Raw genomic sequence first — 27,018 nt, 5'->3', positions numbered from 1 at the left:
GCCATGACAGTTTACAGATGCCATGGCAACGTCAGGAAGTTATCCCCTATGGTTCTAAAAAGGAGAGGCATGAATAATCCACCCCTTGTTTAGCATATCATCAAGAAATAGCCATAAAAATAACCAGAGCAGCCCATGGGGCTGAAATAATGGACCAGCCATTCTTTCACCACTTAATAAATTTGCTTTTGCTTTGCACTGTGGATTTGCCCTGAATTATTTCTTGTGTGAGATCCAAGAATCCTCTCTTGAGGTCTGGATCAGGACCTCTTTTTTTTTTTTTTTTTTTTTTTTTTTTTTTTGAGGCGGAGTCTCGCTCTGTCGCCCGGACTGGAGTGCAGTGGCCAGATCTCAGCTCACTGCAAGCTCCGCCTCCCGAGTTTACGCCATTCTCCTGCCTCAGCCTCCCGAGTAGCTGGGACTACAGGCGCCCGCCACTTCGCCCGGCTAGTTTTTGTATTTTTTAGTAGAGACGGGGTTTCACCGTGTTAGCCAGGATGGTCTCGATCTCCTGACCTCGTGATCCGCCCGTCTCGGCCTCCCAAAGTGCTGGGATTACAGGCTTGAGCCACCGCGCCCGGCCAAGGACCTCTTTCCAGTAACACAAGAATGCAGGAACTGTAACCCCCTCTACCTGGAACATCAGACGGGAGTGCAGATGTATTGGTGCCGAATGAATTTTTTTTTTTTTTTTTTGAGATGGAGTCTTGCACTGGTCGTCCGGGCTGGAGCGTGATGGTGCGATCTTGGCTCACTGCAACTTCTGCCTCCCGGGTTCAAGCAATTCTCCTGCCTCAGCCTCCCCAGTAGCTGGGATTACAGGCATGTGCCACCACACCCAGCTAATTTTTGAATTTTTAACAGAAACAGGGTTTCACCATATTGGCCAGGCTGGTCTCAAACTCCTCACCTCAGGCGATACACCCACCTTCGCCTCCCAAAGCGCTGGGATTACATACAGGTGTGAGTCACCGCACCTGGCCAGATCTCTTTCACTGTCATAATTTTCTCACTATTATAATTTTTGCAAAGGCAGCTTCATTCAGCCTGGGAACCTTCCAGCATCCTGCCTCAGCTCACTAGAGGGTCAGAGCTTGTGTCACCCCAGACCTCTTGTCACCCCTGGTCATTCTTGTCACCATCTTGGTTTTGGTGGCTTTTAGCCGGCTTCTTTATTGCAACCTGTTTTCTCAGCAAGGTCTTTATGACCCGTGTCTTGTGCTGACCCCCCGTCTCATCCTGTGACTTAGAATGCCATAACCGTCTGGGAATTCAGCCCAGTAGGTCTCAGCTTCTTCACCTAGCTCCTATTCAAGATGGAGTTGCTCTGGTTCAAATACCTCTGACACTTGAGCTAACATTGTGGATGGGAGGGGAAGACAGGATTAAAGGAACAGTCACAAATAATGAATTACAGAAGAGACAGCAGAGGACTGGGTGTGGTGGCTCATGCCAGCATGTTGGCAGGCCGAGGTGGCGAATCATTGGAGGTCAGGAGTTTGAGACCAGCCTGGCCAACATGGTGAAACCCCGTCTCTACTAAAAATACAAAAATTAGCTGGGCATGGTGGCGGGTGCGTGCCTGTAATCCCAGCAACTGGGGAGGCTGAGGCAGGAGAATCACTTGCACCTGGGAGATGGAGGTTGCAGTGAGCTGAGACTGTGCCACTGCACTCCAGCCTGGGTGACAGAGCAAGACTTTGTTTCAAAAAAAAAAAAAAAGAGAGAGATCTGACCTAAGCTAAGCAACTCCCTCTTGCCTTTAACCTCCAAACTGCCCTTGACTATTCCGGGGGTGTGGGCCAAGCTAATTTTGGGAGGAATTTAGTTTATGGTTTAACCTTAAAGCAAGGATGATAGTAATAACCCTTCCCAAAACTAAACCGGATTGGTAAGACTAATGAAAGTCTACAAGGTCAGGATTGTGAGAGGGGCCCGAATTCTGTAAAATGTAAGCGTAGTTATAAATGATTACCAGCCATTGTTCCGGGGCTCCTAAGATTTGCAATTTCTCCAGTTGTTCCTGTAAGTAACGTCACTAATTGTATAATTTAAGATAGGCCTTTTGTGATATCTTTTCAGACTTTTGTATTTCTGAAGACCAGATGACTCCACCTGGCCAGAGACTCAGGACTCAGCTGGTCCTGTGGCCCCTACCCAGAAGTGGACTCAGCAGAGGAGGACCAGTTTCCATACCCCTATGACTGCATCCCCAACCAATCAGCGGCACCCACCCTCTAGCCACCTGCCAAACTGTCTTTTAAAAACTCTAGTCTCTGAATTTTCCAGGAGGGTAAATTGAGTAATAGCAAAACTCTGGTCTCCTGTTTAACCAACTCTGTGTGAATTAGTCTTCCTTTTGCAATTTCTACACCCAGCATTTTGTTTGTTTGTTTTGTTTTGTTTTGAGACAGAGTCTTGCTCTGTCACCCAGGCTGGAGTAGAGTAGCACGATCTCAGCTCACTGCAACCTCCGTCTCCTGGGTTCAAGTGATTCTCCTGTTTCAGCCTCCCAAGTAGCTGGGATTACAGGCACCCACCACCATGCCCAGCTAATTTTCCGTGTCTTGATAAATCGGCTCTATCTGGGCAGTTACATGAGGGCCACTGGGGGTGTCCCAGGTGGCAGCTCCTCACCAGTCTCATGCTGGAAGACACTGGGGAAACTGGATCCATTGATCACTTTGCTTCCTTGGAACTGTTATGGGGAAGGTGCCTGTGCCACCCATACTCCATACTCAGAGAGTCTGTGTGATTTAAGACTCAGATGGGGGTCAGGGTATAGATCCTTCCCACCCCCTCAGTCTGGCGGTGCAGGGACAGGAATGGACATTTTCATCCTCATACCATAATTTTTTTTTTTTTTGAGATGGAGTCTCGCTCTGTCGCCCGCACTGGAGTGCAGTGGCGTCACCTCGGCTCACTGCAAGCTCCGCCTCCCGGGTTCACCTCATTCTCCTGCCTCAGCCTCCCGAGTAGCTGGGACTACAGGCGCCTGCCACCACACCCGGCTAATTTTTTGTATTTTTAGTAGAGACGGGGTTTCACCATGTTAGCCAGGATGGTCTCCATCTCCTGACCTCGTGATCCACCTGCCTCAGCCTCCCAAAGTGCTGGGAGTACAAATGTGAGCCACTGTGCCCAGCCTATATCATAATTTTTTTTAAGCAATGATGGGGTTGTGCCTCCACCCCTTCTGGCAAAATGAAAAGAATAAATAAGAGCCTGTCTGGACAGAGTGTTAACTTCCAGTCCCTTCTAGATTGGACTCTGGATGCATGTTCATCTTCTCTGATAGATAAAGATTCCCAGGGAGGGTTTTTATGACAATTAGCTTCCTTCCGGACAACCTACCTTTAATCGGATAAGAGAAATCCAGGAAAAGCCCCTTTGTGCATTTGCTGTTTTCCAAATGCCTTCAGTTTGAAGTCATCATCATAGCAATGCGGCATATTTTGGGATGTTATTTCCTGGATTCCTTCAGCAGCCACCTGCTGTTGGGTATTTAGGCTTAATTAAAGTTGGCAAGGCATGCTCAGCTAGAGGCTCAGCTGCATGGGAGATAAGTTATAGGAAGTCCTATGTACATAAGGGAAGCTCAGAACACTTTTATTGCACGTTTTAAATAAATGCCTCTGGGCCGGGTGCAGTGGCTCACGCCTGTAATCCCAGCACTTTGGGAGGCCAAGGCGGGCCGATCACTTGAGGTCAGGAATTCGAGACCAGCCTGGCCAGCATGGCGAACCCCCATCTCTACTAAAAACACAAAACATTAGCCGGGCTTGGTGGTGGCGGGCGCCTATAATCCCAGCTACTCCAGAGGCTGAGACCAAGAATGGCTTGAACCCGAGGCGGGGAGGTTGCAGTGAGCCAAGATTGCACCACTGCACTACAGCCTGGGCAACAGAGCAAGACTCTGTCTCAAAGATAAATGCATACATACATACCTCTGACCTGTGCCTTGGGATGGGGTCTTACCTCCTATACAAATGGCCTGGGTGCGAGAGAGCAGCAAGTCCTGATACAAGGATCCCTCTGGGTTCTTATAATTTTTCTTCGAGACGAAGTCTAGTTCTGTCACCCAGGCTGGAATGCAGTGCCATGATCTCAGCTCACTGCAACTTCTGCCTCCTGGGTTCCAGCAATTCTTCTGCCTCAGCCTCCCGAGTAGCTGGGATTACAGGTGCCCGCCACCACGCCTGGCTAATATTTGTATTTTTAGTAGAGACTGGGTTTCATCATGTTGGCCAGGCTGGTCTCGAACTCCTGACCTCGTGATCCACCCGCCTCGGCCTCTCGAAGTGCTGGGATTACAAGTGTGAGCCACCGCGCCCAACTGGGTTCTTAGAATTTTGACTTGTGAAAGAAAATAAAATTTGGAGACCTTCTAAATTTACTAAGGCAGAAGGGAATTAAGCCCTGGAGACTGATTCACATAGCATGTTTCTAACTCCTGCCCTTCTTAGATTGCAGATTAACTTTCTTCCTCATTGTTCTTGTTCTGTAAATGACTAGGAGAGACCAGAGACCAGACCTCCTTCCCCTCCAATCACTGATCTTTGTTATAAATTAACCGCCTCCTCTATTGTCCTGTGCCTAACTCAGACCAGATGGCACAAAGGTCTGTTACATCTTCAGTGTTAAGGTTAAAATATACCTTTCCTGAAAGAAAAAGACCACCTCAACTAATCGGATTGCATTAAGCCTTATAGAGAAATATGTTGAAATTCTGTTAAGTGGCCCTAAACTTTATCTTTGTAAACAATCCCGAATTTCTACACTTCAGATCGAAACTGCCTTTGCAGAGATTACGACTGTGAGAGGAATCTAACATGGCTGACTTCATCTTGCTTCTAACTTCCCAGGCTGGCTGTCCTCACTCAGTCCTGGCCGTGGGCCAAGCTAGCCTTGGGGGGAATTCAGTTTATAGTTTAACTTTGAAGCAAGGATGATAATAGTCCCTCCCTACAACTGAGCCATCCTTGTTTTAGGGCTGAAACCGCCTTTGTAAGATTAATGAAAGGTCACAAGATTAAGATTACGGGAGGAGCCTGAATTTTGTTAAAATGTAGGCATAGTTGGCTGGGTGCAGTGGCTCACGCCTGTAATCTCAGCACTTTGGGAGGCCAAGGCAGATGGATCATGAGGTCAGGAGTTCAGGACCAGTCTGGCCAACACCATGAAACCCCGTCTGTACTAAAAATACAAAAAAAAGACCGGGCTCGGTGGCTCATGCCTGTAATCCCAGCACTTTGGGAGGCCGAGATGGGCGGATCACGAGGTCAGGAGATCGAGACCATCCTGGCTAACCCGATGAAACCGTCTCTACTAAAAAATACAAAAAACTAGCCGGGCAAGGTGGCGGGCACCTGTAGTCCCAGGTACTCGGGAGGCTGAGGCAGGAGAATGGCGTAAACCCGGGAGGCAGAGCTTGCAGTGAGCTGAGATCCGGCCACTGCACTCCAGCCAGGGCGACAGAGCGAGACTCTGTCTCAAAAAAAAAAAAAAAGAAAAGAAAAGAAAAAGAAAAAAATACAAAACAAAAAAAAAATTAGTCGGGCATGGTGGCAGGCACTTGTAATCCCAGCTACTTGGGAGACTGAGGCAGGAGAATTGCTTGAACCTGGGAGGCGGAGGTTGCAGTGAGCCGAGATCGCGCCACTGCACTCCAGCTCTGGGTAACAGAGCAAGACTGTCTCTAAAAAAAATTTCAGTGTACGAAAATTCATGCTGGGCGCAGTGGCTCACACCTGTAATCCCAGCACTTTGGGAGGCTGAGGTGAGCAGATCACAAGGTCAGGAGTTTGACCAGCCTGACCAGAGTTCGACCAGCCTGACCAGAGTTCAACCAGCCTGACCAACATAGTGAAACCCCGTCTCTACTGAAAATACAAAAAATTGGCCAGGTGTCGTGGCAGGCACCTGTAATCCCAGCTACTCGGGAGGCTGAGGCAGGAGAATCCCTTGAACCCGGGAGGCAGAGGTTGCAGTGAGCCGAGATCATGCCACTGCACTCCAGCCTGGGCAACAGAGTGAGACTCCATCTCCAAAAAGGAGGCATGGTTTCTATAATTCCTTACTGCTCAGGAATCATATGGCCAGAGGTCACAAGATCTGTGGCTTCCCCAGTTGCTCCTATAGATAACATCACTATTGTAGAACCTAGGATTGGTCTTTCGAGATGTTTTTCAGACTGATCCCTTCCAGACTCATGACTAATGACTCAACCAGTCCTGTAACCTCAGCCAGAGATAGATGGGCCATTTTCTACACCCTGTGGTTTTATCCCGAACCAATCAGCAGCATCCATCCCCAAGCCCCTGCCCACGAAACTGTCCTTGAAAACCCCCCTAACCTCCGAGCTTTGGGGAGACTGATTTCAATAGTAACTCCGTCTTCCATGTGGCTGGCCTCGAATTATTAATAATTAAACTTTTTTTTTTTTTTTTTTTTGAGACGGAGTCTCACTGTTGCCCAGGTTGGAGTGCAGTGTCACGATCCCGGCTCACTGCAGGCTCTGCCTCCCGGGTTCAAGCGATTCTCCTGCCTCAGCCTCTGGAGTAGCTAGGACTACAGGCACCCGCCACCACACCCGGCTAATTTTGTATATTTAGTAGAGACGGGGTTTCACCACACTAGCCAGGCTGATCTCAAACTCCCAACCTCAGGTAATCTGCCCGCCTCCGTCTCCCAAAGTGCTGAGATTACAGGCATGAGCCACAGCACCCGGTCCTAAACTCTTTCTTTGCTGCAATACCATGGTTAATAAATTTGTATGCCTTTTTTCCTTTCTTTTTTTTTTTTTTTTTTTTTTTGATACAGGGTCTCACTTATGTTGCCTGCGCTAGAGTGCAGTGGTTTTTCACAGGCATGACCACAGCACACTACAGCCTTAAACTCCCGGGCTCAGGTGACCCTGCTGCCTCGTCCTACCAAGTAGCCCTTTTCTCCTCTTAATCTGCCTTTTTTCAGTTGATTTGCATCAAACCTTCAGAGATGGAAGGAGAAGTTTGCCCTGGGCCCCTATAGTTTTGGCACAGTAAGCAGGATTCCAAAACCACTCTGCTCTTCTGGAAGCTATAGTCAAGGGAACCTAGGGCCCAAGAAGCCAGCAGAAGTGTGAGAAATTCTTACCAGCCAGGCTACTGGCCTCTCTCTCTGTAGAGTGTGGTTGAGCAGATGGTGAAAATTACTGTTTATCTCTTTTTCCTCTCCAAAATCTTGATTAATGAGAGAAAAAGATTTGTATGATTTAGTCTTGGGTATAGCAACTCTGGTGTACTTTTTTTTTTTCTTTTAAACAGAGTCTTGCTCTATCACCCAGACTGGAGTGCAATGGTGCGATCTTGGATCACTGCAACCTCCACCTCCCAGGTATAAGCAATTCCCCTGCCTCAGCCTTCTGAGTAGCTGGGATTATGGGTGCCTGCCACCACGCTTGGCTAATTTTTGTATTTTTAGTAAAGACAGGTTTTGCCATGTTGGCCAGGCTGGTTTAGAACTCCTGACCTCAGGTGATCCACCCACCTCGGCCTCCCAAAGTGCTGGGATTACAGGCATGAGCCACCGCGCCTGGCTTGGTGTGCTTTTTGGTATGAATATTCATATTGTCTGATCCTTTTCCCCCCAGAAATAGTATTTTCCTCTGTCTCTGTCTTTCTGTCTTGTTCTGTCACAGACAAGGGCACCATAGGGTGGAACACAGACCTAAAACTCCTAGAAGTCCATTGTTCAAGCTGGCCCTGCATACTGGTCAGTTTTGCTGTTCTAACCAGGTCAGCTTCTATTTAGACAAATCTTGCTCAGGGTCCCCAAAATAAAAACCGGATAAGGTTCTGTGTTAAACAGTCCTTTATTTATTTATTTATTATTTATTTATTTATTTATTTATTTATTTATTTTGAGACGGAGTTTTGCTCTTGTCGCCCAGGCTAGAGTGCAGTGGTGCAATCGGCTCACTGCAACCTTTGCCTTCTGGTTTCAAGCAATTCTCCTGCCTCAGCCTCCTGAGTAGCTGGGATTACAGGTGCATGCCAGCATGCCCAGCTAATTTTTGTATTTTTAGTAGAGACTGGGTTTCACCATGTTGGCCAGGCTGATCTTGAACTCCTGACCTCAGGTAATCCACTCACCTCAGCCTCCCAAAGTGCTGGGATTAGAGGCATGAGCAACTGCGCCTGGCCCGCACATTTCTTGCATTGCTATAAAGAAATACCTGAGACTGGGTAATTTATAAAGAAAAGAGGATTAATTGGCTCATGGTTCTGCAGGCTGTACAGGAAGCATGGTGCTGACATCCACCTGGCTTCTGGGAAGCCTCAGGGAGCCTTTACTCATGCAGAAGGCGAGGTGGGGGCAGGCACAGCACATGACAAGAGCAGACACGGGTGGGAGAAGGTGCCACGCACTTTCAAACAACCGATCTCATGAGATGTCACTCACTATCTCAAGGATAGCACCAAGGAGATGATGCTAAACCATTTATGAGAAATCCACTCCATGATCCAATCACCTCCCATCAGGCGCCACCTCCAGCATTGGCAGTTACAATCCAGCAGGAGACTTGGGGGGACAAATAGCCAAACTATATCAGGTTCCCTCTTGGATTGTTGTTTGTCCTCGAGAGCTTGACTTGTGACAAGAGGGAGCACTCTCTCTTAGTCTTCATCATCCGGGGGGCATGATTTTGGGGTGATTATCCAGTGTCCAATCTGAAAAGATTGAGAACCCCAAGACACACGAAATTTTAGGCAGGATACTCTCTGTTCTGAATGTGCCAAGCTCTCAGGGGAGTTTGAGAAAGTCCCATCTAAGGGGACTTTATCATCTCAACGCATGCTGCTTGGTTAGTCCCAGGAAAATCCCACCCTAAGAGGACCTACCGGTATCACAGATTAATGCACCTGTGACTGGCAGCACCCCAACATGTGTATAGAAGTACCTTGGCCGGGCGCAGTGGCTCAAGCCTGTAATCCCAGCACTTTGGGAGGCCAAGACGGGTGGATCACGAGGTCAGGAGATCGAGACCATCCTGGCTAACACGGTGAAACCCCGTCTCTACTAAAAAATACAAAAAAAAAACTAGCCGGGCGAGGTGGCGGGTGCCTGTAGTCCCAGCTACTCGGGAGGCTGAGGCAGGAGAATGGCATGAACCCGGGAGGCAGAGCTTGCAGTGAGCTGAGATCTGGCCACTGCACTCCAGCCCGGGCGACAGAGCGAGACTCCGTCGCAAAAAAAAAAAAAAAGAAGTACCTTATACACAAACACCATCCTTAACTGGCTGTGGCAACAAGAGTCTTTTGCCACCCAGGCACAGTGGCTCACGCCTGTAATCTCAGCACTTTGGGAGTCCAAGGCAGGTAGATCACGTGAGGTCAGGAGTTCAAGACCAGCCTGACCGACATGGTGAAACCCCGTCTCTACTAAAACTACAAAAAAATTAGCTAGGTGTGGTGGTGCACACCTGTAATCCCAGCTACTCAGGAGGCTGAGGCAGGAGGATCACTTGAACCCAGGAGGTGGAGGTTGCAGTGAGCCAAGATCGTGCCATTACACTCCAGCCTGGGTGACAGAGCGAAAACCCATCTCAAAAAAAAAAAAAAAAGAGTCTTTTACCATCTGAGCCTATTCCTGAGAGTGATCATTGAGACTGCCTCTTCTATGCTCATTCCAGAAAACACCCCTTGATTCTATGATAAAAACTTATTAATCCCAGCACTTTGGGAGGCTGAGGCAGGCAGATCACTTGAGGTCAGGAGTTCACAACCAGCCAGACCAACGTGGAAAAACCCCGTCTCTACTAAAAATACAAAATTAGCTGGGCGTGGTGGCTCATGCTTGTAATCCCAGCTACTCGGGAGGCTGAAGCAGGAGAGTCGCTTGAACCCGGGAGGCGGGGGTTGCAGTGAGCCGAGATCACACCATTGCACTCCAGTCTGGACAACAAGAGCAAAACTCTGTCTCAAAAAAAAAAAAAAAAAAAACGTATTGCTAACCTGGAAAATTACCTCCTGGGCTTTCCATGAAGAAGTGGATTGGACTGAGTCACTATTAGAATAAATACATCATTGAAATTTTAATTATCCATGGCTAAAAGATGGATATTTTAAATTAGAAAGACTTCTATATTTGAAAAATACTTTAGACCTCTCTCATTCCAAACAATTGCCTATTTGAATTTATGAGTGGCTGAAACTTTTTTTTTTTTTTTGAGACAGGGTCTCCCTCTGTCTCCTAGGATAGAGTGCAGTGGCACAATCACGGCTCACTGCAGCCTTGAACTGCTGGGCTCAGGCGATCCTCCTACCTCAGCCTCCTGTGTAGCTGGGACTACAGGGGCATCCCACCACCCTCGACTTTTTAATTTTTTTTAGAGATGGGGTCTCACTATCTTGCCTAGGCTGATCTTGAACTTCTGGGCTCAAGCAATCCTCCTGCCTTGGCCTCTCAAAGTGCTGGGATTACAGGCGTGAGCCACCATGCCCAGCCCAAACTTTTTAGAAAACACACATAATAGCTGGGCGAGGTGGCTCACGCCTGTAATCCCAGCACTTTGGGAGGTCGAGGTGAGTGGATCACTTGAGGTCAGGAGTTCAAGACCAGCCTGGCCATGCTGAAACCCTGTCTCTACTAAAATTACAAAAGTTAGCCGGGCATGGTGGCGCATGCCTGTAATACCAGCTGCTAGGGAGGCTGAGGTATGAGAATCACTTGAACCCAGGAGGTGGAGGTTGCAGTGAGCCTAGATCACGCCATTGCATTCCAGCTTGAAAGACAGAGCAAGACAAGAAAGAAAGAAAGAAAGAAAGAAAGAAAGAAAGAAAGAAAGAAAGAAAGAAAGAAAGAAAGAAAGAAAGAAAGAAAGAAAGAAAGAGAGAGAAAAGAAAGAAAGGAGGGAGGGAGGGAGGGAGGGAGGGAGGGAGGGGAAAGGAAAGAAAGAGAGGGGGAAAGAAATGAAAGAAAAAAGAACGAATGAAAGAAAGAAAGAGAAAGGAAAGAAAGAAAGAAAGAAAGAAAGAAAGAAAGAAAGAGAGAGAGAGAGAGAGAGAGAGAGAGAGAGGGAGGGAGGGAGGGAGAGGAAGGAAGGAAGAGAGAAGAAGGAAGGAAAGAAAGGGAGAGAGGGAGGGAGGGAGGGTCAGTCTGGAGTTGGAAGGTTCAGTTGAATTGTTCGAGGTGACAAGGTAGGAGAAACTGACTCTACTAGGCTATGGACCCAGGTTCCCTGTCCTCTGCCTTTCCACCTATCACAGTAGCCGAACTGTCCATGCTCCCATCCCAGTCCACACCCCCACCCTCCACCCACCACACCTGATCCCAGTCTGCTCAAGGACCCAGATCCAGCAGCCGCCCCACTCCCTCCTCTCCTTCTTCTTCCTCCTCACCGGTTTTCCTTTTTCCTAGATTATTCCCACTATCAGCTCGCAAACAGGCAGCCATTTTTCCTCCCATCTGGGGATAACTTTCTTTTTTTTGTTGTTTTGAGACGGAGTCTCGCTCTGTCGCCCAGGCTGGAGTGCAGTGGCCAGATCTCAGCTCACTGCAAGCTCCGCCTCCCGGGTTTACGCCATTCTCCTGCCTCAGCCTCCCGAGTAAGCTGGGACTACAGGCGCCCACCACCTCGCCCGGCTAGTTTTTTGTATTTTTTAGTAGAGACGGGGTTTCACTGTGTTAGCCAGGATGGTCTCGATCTCCTGACCTCGTGATCCGCCCGTCTCGGCCTCCCGAAGCGCTGGGATTACAGGCTTGAGCCACCGCGCCCAGGCTGGAGATAACTTTCTTTAGGATATATGTCTTCATTGAACATTTTGTTTGTTGGGGTTTTTTTTTTTTGTTTGAGAGTTTGAGATTTTTCTCTTTTTATTTATTTTAGAGACAGGGTCTTACTCTGTTGCCCAGGCTGAAGTGCAATGGCATAATCAGCTCACTGCCTCAAACTCCTGGGCTCAAGCAATCCTCCCGCCTCAGCCTCCTAAGTAGCTAGGACCACAGGTGCGCACCACCACACCCAGTTTTTAAAATCTTTTGTAGAGGCGGGTCTTGCTATGTTGCCCAGACTGGTCTTAAACTCTTGGCCTCAAGCGAGTCTCCCAGCTAAGCCTCCCAAAGGGCAGGGATTACAGGCATGAGCCACCGTGCCAGACCACAAAATTTTTCTTTTTTCTTTTTTTTTTTTTTGAGATGGAGTCTCGCTCTGTCACCCAGGCTGGAGTAGAGTGGCATGATTTCGGCTCACTGCCACCTCCACCTCCTGGGTTCAAGCGATTCTCCTGCCTCAGCCTCCCAAGAAGCTGGGATTACAGACATGTGCACCCACATCCGACTAATTTTTGCATTTTTAGTAGAGATAGGGTTTCACCATGTTGGCCAGGATGGTCTCAAACTCCTGATCTCGGGCAGTCTGCCCACCTTGGCCTCCCAAGGTGCTAGGATTACAGGCATGAGCCACCACGCCTGGCAGATTTTTCAAAATATAATATCAAGTTGAGGGACAGCTCTCCCTCTTTGCCTGTCATTTCTTTCCTTCACTTCCTTAGAAATTCAGTCCAGAAGGCCCTGGGGGAGCGGCAAGCCATGCAGCGGCCCCCCTGGGTGGCCAGGTATGGCCATCAGACCCGTAGCCAGGTGAGTGTGGAAATCACCCAGGAGGGCGACCTGCTGGGAGGTAACAGAGCCTGGCAGGGGTAGAAAGGAGGGAGTCCTGTCAGTGAGTCAGAGTGGAGTGAAAAAGGCAATTTGTGGGGTGTGGGAGCCCAAGTGGGGTGAGGGGGCACCTGGGACCTGGCACTGGTGACCAAGGGCCCTACCCCATTTTACTCTTCTCCATGGCGCTTACACTGTGCGAAGTGTTAGGAATGTACTTGTCTGTTTATGTATCATCAGCCCCGCCCATCCACCCACTAGAAGATCCTCCAGGGCAGGGACTTGGTCACTGCTGTATTCTCAGGGATACTGGTGGCATTTGGTAAAGTGCTGAATGAATGGGTGTAACCTGTAGCCCCGTCCCTTGACCATCTCAGACAGCGAGACTTGGCAACACCTGCATGAGGCGGCAGGCAAGAGAGAGAAGTGAACCTTGTTGGGGGTTTCTGCTTTGACCACAGAGGAGAGAGGGGGACAGCTTTCACTGAAGCAGAAAGGAAGAGTGAGCCAGGGCTGGGTGGGGAGGGAGTCGGGTTGGGGCAGATTCTATTTGCGGGGACCTGCAAGTGCCTGGATGGGGATGCCCCCTAGGCTGCTGGAGAGAGGGTCCGGGGCACAGGGCCGCAGAGCTGGGCAGGGAGGAGGGGAGGGTCAGCAGCAGGCTGAGCTGCCAGTACTAAGGCTGCGGCAGGCGGCTCTAGAACAATCTGCCACTTGCAATGCAGGAATTAAGAAAGGAGGCCAGGCGCGGTGGCTCATAGCTGTAATCTCAGCACTTTGGTAGGCCAAGGCGGGGGCGGATTCTGACCCCACGGTGAGGTCAGAAGTTCAAGACCAGCCTGGCCAACATGGTGAAACCCCATCTCTACTACAAATACATTTAGCTAGGTGTGGTGGTGCACGCCTGTAATCCCAGCTACTCGGGAGGCTGAGGCAGGAGGCTCGCTTGAACCCAGGAGGTGGAGGTTGCAGTGAGCCGAGATCGCAGCATTGCACTCCAGCTTGGGCTACAGAGCCAGACTCCGTCTCAAAAAAAAAAAAAAAAGGAATGGGAGGTTTGGAGGGACACAAAACACAGTTTCAACAAAATGAGCTTTGCTGACTCAGTACCTGCCAGGGTTTACGCTCATTTCCCCATCCCTGGAGGAAGCGGGCAGGAGAGAAAGTGAATTCCGCGTTCCCAGTCCCGAGAATGCGGCGGAAACCACGCGGCGCCGCCGAGCGGACAGCAGGGGGAGCCGCTGAGCCGGGGGGCTGAGGGTTGCAGGCGGCTGTGGCCTTGGCCAGGCATCGCCACCAGGTGGCGCCGCGCGCTTTCCGGGCGCCCAACCCGGAGGCCGCGAGGTAGGGGAGCGGATGCCCAGGGGAGAAGCGCGGCTGGGCGGCCTAAGGCTCCCGGCACCCGGGCTCGGTCGCGGCCTCCTTGCCTCCTGCAGGGGTGGCGGCAGCACAGAGGTGTGCACCTCCACAGCCGGCCCCACACCCGCGGAGACTGAAAGCCGTGCACGAGGCTGCGAGCAGGAGCATCCAACAGGCTAGGGTTTGAATCCCTGGGCAGCTGCCTGCATGAAGGCGCGCGGCCTCGCCCCTCTCCACCTCAGACCTAGCGCCTGTGCAGTGGGAGCATGACACTGATCTCACAGGGCGGCTGTGAGGATTAAATTAGGTGACAGTAGTGGTGATGATGATAACATGTGTACTGAGTTCTCGTCCAGGTCTGGCGAGGTTCAGGGCACTTCACAGATATTAACTCATGATTCTAGTTCCCTGTGATGCTGGGATGGCTGAGGACCAGGGGCTGAGTCTCCTGCACAAAGGGAAGGGCGGCCAGGCCTCTCTTATCGTGGCCACATTCCCCGCTGGCCCCGGGTGCTGTTGATGCTGAGGGATGATTGTGCCCAAAGGCAGTAGAGAGAGGAAGGGCCTTCAATGCCGAAGGCCGGGGGGCCTCTTGTTTCTAGTTCTGCAGCCCCGCAGCCCACGGTGACAGGGAGCAGAGGCTGCGGGTGGCAGAGCCCCACTGTCGATCTGAGAACAGTGGAGGAACCACGGAGGCAGACAGCACCTCCCGCAGGAGCCAGGGGGTTGAGGCTGCAGTAAGCTGAGATCGTGCCACTGCAATCCAGCCTGGGCAACAGAGAGAGACGCCTGTAATCCCAGCACTTTGGGAGGCTGAGGCCAGTGGATCACCTGAGGTCACGAGTTTGAGATCAGCCTGGCCAACATGGTGAAACCCTGTCTCTACGAAAAAATACAAAAATTAGCCGTGTGTGGTGGCGCATTCCTGTAACTCCAGCTATTCGGGAGGCTGAGGCAGGAGAATCGCTTGAACCCGGGAGGTGGAGGTTGCAGTGAGCCAAGATCGTGCCACTGGGCTCCAGCTTGGGTGACAGAGTGAGACTCAGTTTCAAAAAGAAAGAAAGAAAAATATTCTTCTTTTAGAGCAGAAACATCCAGTCTCACAAAGCTCAAAGATGCCGTTCTAAAATATACTAGAAGGATAGCTCAAACACTCACATTTTCTGGGGTTCACTCTGTGTCAGGCTCAGTTATAAGCAGTTTTTTTTTTTTTTTGAGACAGAGTCTAGCTCTGTTGCCCAGGCTGGAGTGCAGTGGCCGGATCTCAGCTCACTGCAAGCTCTGCCTCCCAGGTTTACGCCATTCTCCCGCCTCAGCCTCCCGAATAGCTGGGACTACAGGCGCCCGCCACCTCGCCCGGCTAGTTTTCTTTGTATTTTTTAGTAGAGATGGGGTTTCACCGTGTTAGCCAGGATGGTCTCGATCTCCTGACCTCGTGATCCGCCCGTCTCCCAAAGTGCTGGGATTACAGGCTTGAGCCACCGCGCCCGGCCAAGCAGTTTTACATATATGAATTACTTATTTCCAACAACAATTCTAAAAGTTGAGCACTGGCCTCTGCTGTGGTCTAAGCAGCCCCAGAGCCTTCTGGGAAAGGCACCCCTGCTGTGGACGGAGGATGGGTCTGTGGTGGGTGAGTGGAGGCCACAGCTCAGCTCTGAGGTTTCAGCCTCAGTGACCGGGCAGAGTGCCTTCCTTGCCTTCCTCACATGGAGGTGGCCCAGAGTTGGTGGCCCTGGTGAGACTGGTTGGAGGTGTGTTGAGTTTGAGGGCTCCGTGGAATGTTGGGGGGATTTCCAGAGGCAGCTGGAGGGGAAGAGGTGGTGGCCAGGGTGGAGGAGTGGGTGGTGAAGGAGAGATGAGCTGCGGTCAAGACCAGGGTGACACTGGGCAGTAAGGGTGATCCTGAGGACTCAGATCCCCCAGGGCCTCGGAAGCAAAAGGTTGGGTGGTGGGAACTCCATGGGAGGGTCCCCAGAAGCCCCTGTTTACCATCTGTGGTCTGTCCTGGGGTGGGGCAGGCAGGGCGAGGGGGCTTCATGACCCAAGTGAGGGGTGGGCCTGGGTGGGGAGTATTTTCAGCGGGTTCTTTCCCCACTGTCACCCCAGTGAGGCCACCTGAGGTCACCTCTTCCCCGGGGGGTCTCGGGCCACTGGCACCTCTAAGGCCTGGGGCTGCTGTGAGTTTCGGCCCCGGGAGGAAAGGGTGAGTCTGAACTCACTTGAAGTTCTGAGTCCTGGGGCTTCAGGGCCACACCTACCTGAGTTTGTGCTGGGGGTTGGTGCCCTCCCTCTGCGGTTGTCAGCAGGGTGCCTTCTCCCCAGGCTCCTTCTCCTCTTCTCCAAGAAAGAGGGCGGGGCACCTGTCCTCCCAGCTCACACATTCCACGAACCCCCGGGGGAGGACGGTCCTCAGCAGCTGACCCTCTCCCCTTTCTTACCACCAGCCGAGAATGAGGATGTGCTGAGAAGCCAGAAACAGCACTCCCTGCCCCCCATCCCCACCCACCGTGCTCAGAGGCCTAGAACAAAAACATACCACAAATAGAAATCAAAGCCTGAGAAAGAATCGAGGAGCCATGACCCCGCCGTGGGAAAGGCTGTGTGACCTTGGCCAAGTCACTTCACTTCTCTGAGTGCACCTGCCTGTCTGTAAAATGGGGTAATGATCTCAACCTTGGGGAGCTGCTGGGAGAAGGCGAGCTAAGATGTCAGAGGCTGGGTGCAGGTGTGAAGTTCAGTCTGAAAACAAAGCCCCTCGCAGCAGGGTCCTCGCCGGACTCCCCGCTTGCCCTGGGCTCTCCCACCCCCGCAGTCAGACCGGGACTGCCCCTGACCACTTTCCCGTAAGGCTGCGGTGGACGGGCTGCCACACTTGTCTGGGGAGCGCTTCTGCAGTCTCGCTCTCCACTTCCTGTTTTTCTCCCCAACGAATTTTGCGCCATTACTCTTTCATGGGGTGAGGGGCGAGTGGGGGCGGAGGCGGAGGCCTGCCTGGGAAGGAAGCCCTGGGGTCGGAGGCGCCCAGGACGCCACGAGGTTGTGAGAGGAGTGTGCTTTGCACTCTGCAGGCTCCAGCTCAGAGTAGCTGAGGATGCTAAGGAGGCTGGGGGCTGGCCCACGGGGGGAGCAGAGGAGTCCTCAGTGCGGTCCTCACTCTGGAAACAGCATTTTTCCCTAGGCTTGAGAATGACTCCAGGGATGGACTGATCCAGGCTGGACCCACATCTGTCCGGTGATACCAGGGGCAGAGGGACCACTCTGACAGGTGAGTCCAGCCTCCCTACTCCCCGGAGGCTGTCAGGCCTTGGATCATGGACTGCAGGGTCACTCGGCGTCAGGCCTCTCCTTGAAGGGTGTGAAGGGGCTGTTCCTGCACTGGCTGGGACGTGGACACTTGTCCTTCCTCTTCCTCGGCTACAGCCCCCTGCCCCTGGGCAAAGCATCACCTTGCCCCTTCATGACCACATCATTCATGTATTCCTTCATGACTGGCGACACCCTCTGGGTGCCAAACACAGGGAGGCAGCCCAGGAGCCAGTCCAGATCCATGCAGAGTCACTCAGGAGCAGCTGAGTGAATAGGCAACCACAGTTGAGTAGACTGAGTGCTGGGAGGGGGATGATACAGCCCGCAGTATGAGGAAGAGCTCCTTGGGGCAAGGGGGCCAAAGCAGGTAACATCTGTGCATGGCCCGAATTCTACTGAGTAGTTAGCAGAGAAAGTGCGTGCGTGTGTGTGTGTGTGTGTGTGTGTGTGTGTGTGTGCAGGACAGGGCAGAAGGAAGTGTGGGGAAGGGCACTCCAGGTAAAGGGAACAGCATGTGCAAAGGCCCAGAGTCAGACAGTGAGCCTGGGATGTTCTGGAGCTACAAGTCCCGGTTCTTGGCCCAGCAGGGAGGGCAGAGAGGGGAAGTGATGAGAGGTGACCCTGGGAGGCTGGCTGGGTTGGCTCCATTCAGATGATTGGTCACCCAATTGTTCGAAAGCTATAGCTTCACCCTGTACCCCAGGACAGAGTTCATGCCCCAGCCTAAGCTCAGAAACCAGCTCCCTTTTGCTCAAGCAGGAAAGGGGACTAACTTTACAGCAGAGATGCAGGGTGCTCTTATCAGACCCAGAGTTGCAGACAGCCCAGGGACACTTCTCAGCACCACTCACCTGTCTGCCCCCATCTGCCCATCTGCAGCACACCTGCCAAGCTGCTACATCTTGGACCCCTTCACCCAAAGAGAACTATGTGTAGTCTCAAGCCCACTTCCCTGGAAAGGACTTGATCAGCCTGTGTTGGAGCCAGGCCTCCCTTCCAGTCCGTTCAGCTAGCTGGTGGTCAAGTGTGAACACTAAGCATCTGTCCTCATGGGTACATGACAAAGGGTTACCAGAAAGGGGTCAGACCAGCCGGGCACAGTGGCTGGTGCCTGTAATCCCAGCACTTTGGGAGGCCAAGACAGGCGGATCACTTGAGGCCAGGAGTTCAAGACTAGCCTGGATAAATGGTGAAACCCCATCTCTACTAAAAATACAAGAAATTAGCTGGGCATGGTGGCAGATGCCTGTAATCCCAGCTGCTCAGTAGGCTGAGGCAGGAGAATCGCTTGAACCCTGGAGGTGGTGGTTGCAGTGAGCTGAGATCGTGCCACTGCACTCCAGCCTGGGTAACAGTGTGGGTGACAGAGCAAGACCCCAACTGAGAGAAAAAAAAAGGGAGGGGGGCAAATTGGCCTAATGGCCTACAGGCCAGTGGTGTCCATTCTAGTTCATTCCATTCTGGTCCTGCCCAGCACACAGGCCCTTGCCCAACTCCTTTGGCTTTTCCCAGATATCCCTATTCCAGTTGTCCTTGCTTTACCTGGTCCTGCCACACCTCAAAGTCAACCTCAAATATCTCTCCCCTGTCAACTGAGGTGATCCAAGCCATGTCACTATGTCAGACTGTTGCATTCAGGGCTCTATTCTCAGAGCTGCCATCTTCATCTGATATCCTCCCTCCCTCCCTCCCTTCCTTCCTTTTTCTTCCTTTTTTTATTTTTATTTATTTGATTTTTTGAGACGGAGTTTTGCTCTTGTTGCCCAGGCTGGAGTGCAATGGCGCGATCTCAGCTCTCCGCAACCTCTGCCTCCCAGGTTCAAGCAATTCTCCTGCTTCAGCCTCCCGAGTAGCTGCGATTACAGGCATGCACCACCACGCCCAGCTAATTTTGTCTTTTTAGTAGAGATGGGGTTTCTCCATGTTGGTCAGGCTGGTCTCCAACTCCCAACCTCAGGTGATCCGGCCGCCTCTGCTTCCCAAAGTGCTGGGATTACAGGCGTGAGCCACTGCACCCAGTTTCTTCCTTTTTTGTAAAGAGACAGGGTCTCAGCTATGTGGCCGGGTTGGAGTGCAGTGGCTATTCACAGGTGCAAGGATAGTGCACTATAGCCTCAAACTCCTGGGCTCAAGCAATCCTCCCGCCTCAGCCTCCCAAGTAACTGGGACTGCAGCCATGTGCCGTTACACCCAGCTGCCCGCTGTTTCTGCTGAATCTCCTCTCTGGTTGCTCTCCAGGATCCTCTCAACAGAGGAACAGATCAATTTAACCTCTCCTACCATACTTGATCTATAGAGCAAAAATGTGGATGCAGTATACAAAGCACATGCCACAGCATTCCAGATGGGTCGGGTAAACTGAACATTAGGAACAAGGTATCACAAGGGATTTGCTCTGTGGCTACCTTCCTTGGCCCCTTTGTTGACAGATGTGACTACCCCAAGTTCTGCCCATGGAGAAGGAATCTCTAGATCCCTTCTAGTCTAGAGTCTCTCAGACCTACCCTTGAGAGTTTCTTGGGAAGGCGGCTTCTAGGAGGTGATACAATCACCTTAGCAACCTGATTCTTGTTGGTGCTGGTACTTTGGCTTAGGAATTCTCCAGGTGGATGAGATATCACAAACCCCAATTTGTCTGGCTTGGTTTCCTGATTTTCAACTCTTGTAAAACGCTAGTTGGTTGCCTGTAACTTTTATTTGGGATCATGCCATTTACCAATAATCAATGTCACTCTTGTTGCCCAGGCTGGAGTGCAATGGCGTGATCTTGGCTCACTGCAACCTCCGCTTCCCGGGTTCAAGTGATTCTCCTGCCTCAGCCTCCCTAGTAGCTGGGATTACAGGCGCTCACCACCAGGCCCAGCTAATTTTTTGTATTTTTAGTAGAAACGGGGTTTCACTATTTTGGCCAGGCTGGTCTCGAACTCCTGACCTCAGGTGATCCTCCTGCTTCAGCCTCCCAAAGTGCTGGGATTACAGGCGTGAGCCATCACGCCCAGATAATATCATGACATCTTATGCAGTTGAACATTCAGCCTTAGACTAGGTCGTGTCCCCAAGGTTCGGGTTTCTTAGCAGCAAATATGAGGGCTAATTTCTTCTTTCAGCATAAGAGTGAAAAGAGGAAATAATCATCTGGCTTGGGATAGAAAGATTTTTTTTCTCTAATTTCTCTTGGAACACTACCCCTGCCTGCCCTTCTACCACTGGACAATAGGAGATACCATCATGTTTGTCTGGGAAGGGGAAGTACTTAAGAGGGACCAGAGACCAGAGGTTAAGGGTTGTGTGCTCCTGTAGCTCTTTCCAGATATTCTCATTCCAGTTGCTAGGCTCACATTCTTTTTTTCCTTTTTTTTAGACTGGGTCTTGCTCTGTTGCCCAGGCTAGAGCGCTGTGGCATGATCTTGGCTCACTGCAGCTTCTACTCCGGGGCTCAGGTGATCCTCCCTTCTCAGCCTCCTGAGTAGCTGGGACCACAAGTGTGTGCCACCACACCTGGTTAATTTTTGTTTTATTTATTTATTTATTTATTTATTTATTTTTTGAGACGAAGTCTCACTCTGTCACTTAGGCTGGAGTGCAGTGACATGATCTCAGCTCACTACAGCCTCCGCCTTCCAGGTTCAAGCGATTCTCCTGCCTCAGCCTCCTGAGTAGCTGGGATTACAGGCATGCATTACCAGGCCTGGCTAATTTTTGCATTTTTAGTAAAGACAGGGTTTCACCATGTTGGCCAGGCTGGTCTCGAACTCCTTACCTCATGTGATCCACCAGCCTCACCCTCCCAAAGTGCTGGGATTACAGGCGTGAGCTACCACGCCCGGCCCTAATTTTTGTATTTTTTGTAGAGATGCGGCCTCACCATGTTGCCCAGGCTGGTCTCAGACTCCTGAGTTCAAGTTATCTGCCCTCCTTGGCCTCCCAAATCGCTGGGATTACAGGCATGAGTCACTGCGTCCAGCCTCCAAGTTTCTTAAAGCTTCAGCCTTTGACTCCTATGAGGTCACTGAAAATAGTTTAACTGATCTATTAACGCAAAACAAGAACTGCCAGTGTCCCATCCAAAAACAGGAAAACCTCATTGCCCCTCACTCTGCATCGAGTCAGCTAGTTTCATACTTTCTTTGAAAAATTGTTTCTTAACACCCCACTTCTGACACCAATATCTGTATTATTTGGGATTTTTTTGTTTTGAATAATAATATCCAACTCAAGAGATTTTATACTGAGCCATTGCCTTCCCAAAATTTGTGCTTACCCAGAACCTCAGAATGTGATCTTAATTGGAAATAAGGTCTTTGCAGATGTAATTAGTTGAGATGAAGTTACATTGAACTTGGGTGTCCTTGTAGGAAGATGGAAATTTACACCAGGCGTGGTGGCTCACGCCTGTAATCCCAGCACTTTGGGAGGCCGAGACGGGTGGGTCACCTGACGTCAGGAGTTCGAGACCAGCCTGGCCAGCATAGTGAAACCCCCTCTCTTAGCCAAGCGTGGTGGTGCACTCCTGTAATCCCAGTTACTCAGGAGGCCGAGGCAGGAGAATAGCTTGAACCTGGGAGGTGGAGGTTGCAGTGAGTCAAGATTGCACCACTGTACTCCAGCCTGGGTGACAGAGCAAGACTCCGTCTTGAAAAAAAAAAGCTACAGGAACCAGGAGGTGGAAAGATGAGAATTTTGTTTCTCATCTGTGTCTCTCTCTTCCTCTCTATGCATCTGCTACATGATTCTCCCCCAATCTCTCTTCCTCTGCATATCCGCTCCTCTGATTTCTTTAGTCCTTTTGAGGGCGTAAGAGGCCCTGCAGCTCCCTGGCTTCCATGTTAGACCACCCACGCTCCAGGTGTCTAAAGAACACTAACTCTATTCCCTTGATTCCAATTCCATATTCCCAGGGAAATCGCTAACTGGCTCGCCTTGGGTCAGGTGACCACCCCGGTCTAATCAACTTGGATAGGGTCAAGGGCATGCTGGGCAGTCACACCTGACTGGAGACTGCTGGTGTAGCCACGTGGATGCGTGAGGGATCTCCTAGAGCCGGAGCTGGGCATCCATTGCCATAGCACTGTGTTCTTGCCATCTTGCAATTGCCTGGATTACAGCTCCCATTGGTTGAGGCTCTGCTGTCCACTGACAGACTTCTCCCATGCCAAGTGCATTCCCAAAGGAGTCCTTCTAGTGGGTTCCCATCCCTGTACGGGGCTGCCCCTGTTACTGATGGTGCAGGCAGACATGTGAGCATCTGGCTGCAACAAATAGGGCCTGGAGCCCAGACAGATGAAACACCTGCCCATCCAAAATCCTCATATAAGCAGCAAGAGGGGTTCGCTCTGACTTGGGAAAGGAAGTAAATGAATAAATGCCCAGTTTTTTATCTTACATTTATGTATTTTTATTACATCATTAGCAAAATGTGAGCAGACAGACAAAAATGGAAAGAAAACGTTTGAAACTCCACTTGTCTCACAGCTTCCATTGTTCTAAGTCCCCTCCCACTGTTCTAAGTCCCCTCCCACTGTGCCCATGTGTGTATGTCACACATAGTTGTGACCCAGGTACAAACAATTCTGCATTTTTTTTGGGTGGGGGGCAGGGTCTCGCTCTGTTGCTCAGGCTGGAGTGCAGTGGTGCAATCTTGGCTCACTTCAGCCTCCACCTCCTGGGTTTAAGCAATTCTCATGCTTCAGGCTCCCCAGTAGCTGGGATTACAGGTGCTCGCTACCATACCTGGCTAATTTTTGTATTTTTAGTAGAGACAGGGTTTCACCATGTTGGCCTGGCTGGTCTTGAACTCCTAGCCTCAAATGATTCTCCTACCTGGGCCTCCCAAAGTTCTGGGATTATAGGCATGAGCCACCTCACCGGGCTTTGCATTGAGTTTTTTCACCAGAAGACACCATCATTTCTCATGATGCTGTGGGTCTTCAGAATTGTCATTTTCAGTGGCTGCTTACTCTTCTTTTAAGTGGATGTGCCATGCCTTTCTCTGGACGGTTCCAGGCATAGGGAGAAGGCAGAGGCTGGCGCTCTGGGTGGTGATGTGACACATTTTCTTTCCCCCATTTTTGGTTCATGGGCCAACTTAATGTTATCTCTTGTCCAATAAGCCCTACGCCCCTCCTTCTACCTGGCTTCAGGGTTATAGAAAGACCACCAGGGACAGCGAAGCTCACAGCTCAGGGCTTAGGTGGGTAGAGTTCATAAACCTCCACCTATCAAGTTGGCAACCTTGGCAAGTTACCTATGGCATGGTTTCTTTCTTTTCTTTTTTCTTTTCTTTTTTTTTTTTTTTTTTTTTTTTGAGACAGTCTTGCTCTGTTGCCCAGGCTGGAGTTCAGTGACACAATCTCAGCTCACTGCAAACTCTGCCTCCCAGATTCAGGTGATTCTTGTGCCTCAGCCTCACCCACTGAGGGATTACAGGTGCCTGCCACCATGTCTGGCTAATTTTTGTATTTTTAGTAGAAGCAAAGTTTCTCCATGTTGGCCAGGCTGGTCTCGAGCTCCTGGTCTCAAGTGATCCACCTGCCTTGGCCTCCCAAAGTGCTGGGATTACAAGTGTCAACCACCACGCCCAGCTATGGCACTGCCTCAGTTTCTTAACTAGTAAAATGGAGGCCGTAACAGCAGCCATCACAGGGCATTACTAGAGAACGAAGCAGGATGATGCATGAAAGGCCATGGCTGATTGCCCAGCAGTGTATCTGCCTTTCCCCATTTGATTGTGAGGCCCAAACCCTTTCCACGAGGCCACATCTTTTTTTATTTTTTTATTATTTTGAGATGGAGTCTCACCCTGTTGCCTGGGCTGGAGTGCAGTGGCATGATCTCAGCTCACTGCAACCTCTGCCTCCTGGGTTCAAGCAATTCTCCTGCCTCAGCCTCCTGAGTAGCTGGGATTACAGGTGCCTGCCACCACACCCAGCTAATTTTTGTATTTTTAGTAGAGATGGGGTTTCACCATGTTGGCCAGGCTGATCTCGAACTCCTGGCCTCGTGATCTGCCCGCCTTGGCCTCCCAAAGTGCTAGGATTACAGATGTGAGCCACTGCACCCGGCCTGAGGCCACATCTGTATACTTCTCATTTTATTGGCTGCATAATAATCCATAGAAGAGGCCAGGCACGGTGGTTCACACCTGTGATCCCAGTACTATGGGAGGCCGAGGTGGTAGGATTGCTTGAACCCAGGAGTTTGAGACCAGCCCAGGAAACATAGTGAAACTCCATCTCTACAAAATTATAAAAATTAGATAGGCATGGTGGTGTGCACCTACAGTCCCAGCTACGCCACAGGATTACTTAAGCCCAGGAGAGCGAGGCTGCACTGAGCCATGATCATACCACTGCACTCCAGCCTGGGTGACAGAGCAAGAACCTGTCTTAATAAATAAATAAATAAACAGCCAGTTTATTCTCTTCCAGTTCAGGTAGTCAGAAGTCCAAAGTCACAGTGGAGGCAGGGCCGTGCTCTCTCTGGAGGCCGTACGGGAGGATCCTTACTAGCCTCTTCCAGCTTCTGGCAGCTCCTAGCACTCCTTGGCTTGTGGCCACATCGCTCTGTGGCAGACTAAAATCTGCCACCCCAAATATATTTCTTTGCATATTTTGAGATGGCTCTTTAGATAAACTGCAGACACAGGAATACCTCTGAAAAGTTGTTCTTTTGTAAAAACCATACACCTGTAAAGGAGTTCTAGGCCAGGCACCATGGCTCACGCCTGTAATCCTAGCACTTTGGGAGGCCAAGGCAGGCGGATCACTTGAGGTCAGGACTTTGAGACCAGCCTGACCAACATGGTGAAATCCCATCTCTACTAAAAATACAAAAATAATTAGCCAGGCATGGTGGCAGGCACCTGTATTCCCAGCTACTTGGGAGGCTGAGGCAGAAGAATTGCTTGAACCCAGGAGGCAGAGGTTGCAGTGAGTTGAGATCGTGCCATTGTACTCCAGCCTGGTCAACAGAGCGAGGCTCTGTCTCAAAATAAATAAATAAATAAATAAATGAAAAAATAAAGGAGCTCTACATGAGTAAGTACTGAATCCAAGCAGAGGCTTACTCTGAGGCTCCTTATCAGCCTAAAGACGGGTCTAGGAAAGATCCTATCAGAGGAAAAGAGACTTACAGGCAACCGCCCAGATAGATTGCTACAGACCATGACCTGTTCTGCTGAGGACAGTTCCAAAGTTACCTGAGAGCCGTTATCTGCACCTTTTCACTCTGGGTGCACTCACGCCTCCCTCACCTCCCCATAGGTTGTCACCCCTCCCTGCAGAACCTCCAAACCCCGCTTCCAATGTTGTAAAAACTTCAATCATCTGACCCTTTTGCAATTTTTTTTTTTTTTTTTTTTTTTGAGACAGAGTCTTGCTCTGTCGCCTAGGGTGGAGTGCAGTGGTGCGATCTCGGCTCACTGCAACCTCTGCTTTCTGGGCTCAAGTGATCCTCCCACCTCAACCTCAGGAGGAACTGGGACTACAGGTGCCCACCACCATGACCTGCTAGCTTTTGTGGAGATGAGATTTTGCCATGTTGCCCAGGCTGGTCTCAAACTCCTGGGCTCAAGCCATCTGCCCACCTTGTCCTGCCAAAGTGTTGGGATTACAAGAGTGAGCCATCACCTCCGGCCTGGGATTAGGATCCGGACGTATCTTTTTGGAGGCCACCATTCAACTCCCTACGTGTGGAAAATGGTTTCTTCTAATCCTAAACCTTTTCCCTCTCCTGGATGTACACTTTTTCGTCCTTTCTGTCCTGGGAAAAAGTAACCATTTCTATTCCTTCTCATAGAGGATTTTGGGGTTTCACCTGGGGTTGCTTCACACACTAGGTGCTTTTCAAGATAGAGGGCTAACTACTGAGAGTGGGTATTTATCTAGAGCGATAGAGGCTTTTGCAGCAGGAGCACCCTGCATAGTGGCGGATGGGGCAGGGCCCAGCTCCATCCTGCTGAGCACCCCCGAGAGGGTAACCTATTTGCAAAGCTTTTACTTGTCTCTAAACCACTTTCGCTAAAACCTCTATTTTTAGCCTCACAACTTCTCTGAAGTTGGAGTAACAAACCTTATTTTTACAGAAGAAACAGACTGAAGGGTTGGGGGCAGGGCTGCATTTCAGGGCCCCCAGAAGGGGAGGCTGAGGCCCCTCCACCCCTAAGGACAGACTCTCCAGGGCAGGGTTGGGAGAACAAGGCCTCACTTTCTGGAGTTTTGGGCCTCCCTGTTCTGGGGCTGTGCCTCTGCCTGCCCCTCAACCTCAACTGTTGTCTTCAGGGTTTTTTGTTTGTTTGTTTTTTGGTTTTTTTTTTTTGAGACACAGTCTCTCTCTGTTGTCCAGGCTGGAATGTAGTGGCACAATCTCAGCTCCCTGCAACCTCTGCCTCCTGGGCTCAAGCGATTCTCCTACCTCAGCCTCCCGAGTAGCTGGGATTACAGGCAGGTGCCACCATGTCTGGCTAATTTTTGTATTTTTAGTAGAGATAGGGTTTCACCATGTTGGCCTGGCTGGTCTTGAACTCCTAGCCTCAAGAGATCCGCCCGCCTCGGCCTCCCAAAGTGTTGGGATTATAGGCGTGAGTCATCGTGCCGGGCCTACTTTAGTTTTTTTGTTTGTTTTGAGCCAAGGTCTCTGCTCTGTCACCCAGGCTCAAGTGTACTGGCTCCATCATAGCTCGCTACCATCTTGACCTCCTGGGCTCAAGCAATC

The 27,018-nt window shown here is 50.6% G+C and overlaps 1 protein-coding gene across 1 annotated transcript in view; it reads left to right on the top strand.

Annotated features, from left to right (window-relative positions):
* The first annotated feature begins 17,119 nt into the window (after positions 1–17,119).
* PIK3CD (phosphatidylinositol-4,5-bisphosphate 3-kinase catalytic subunit delta) overlaps positions 17,120–27,018 on the top strand; it is a 97,815-nt gene continuing 87,916 nt past the window's right edge. Inside the window, exon 1 of the mRNA XM_030942446.1 lies at positions 17,120–17,266. The gene's annotated coding sequence lies outside the window, so the exon portion shown is untranslated. The remainder of the gene's footprint in view (positions 17,267–27,018) is intronic.

Source organism: Rhinopithecus roxellana, chromosome 12 (genome assembly GCF_007565055.1).
Source record: "Rhinopithecus roxellana isolate Shanxi Qingling chromosome 12, ASM756505v1, whole genome shotgun sequence".
NCBI lineage: Eukaryota > Metazoa > Chordata > Mammalia > Primates > Cercopithecidae > Rhinopithecus > Rhinopithecus roxellana.
Note: the sequence above shows the minus strand (reverse complement) of the source record. Positions and strands in the feature narration are given on the sequence as shown.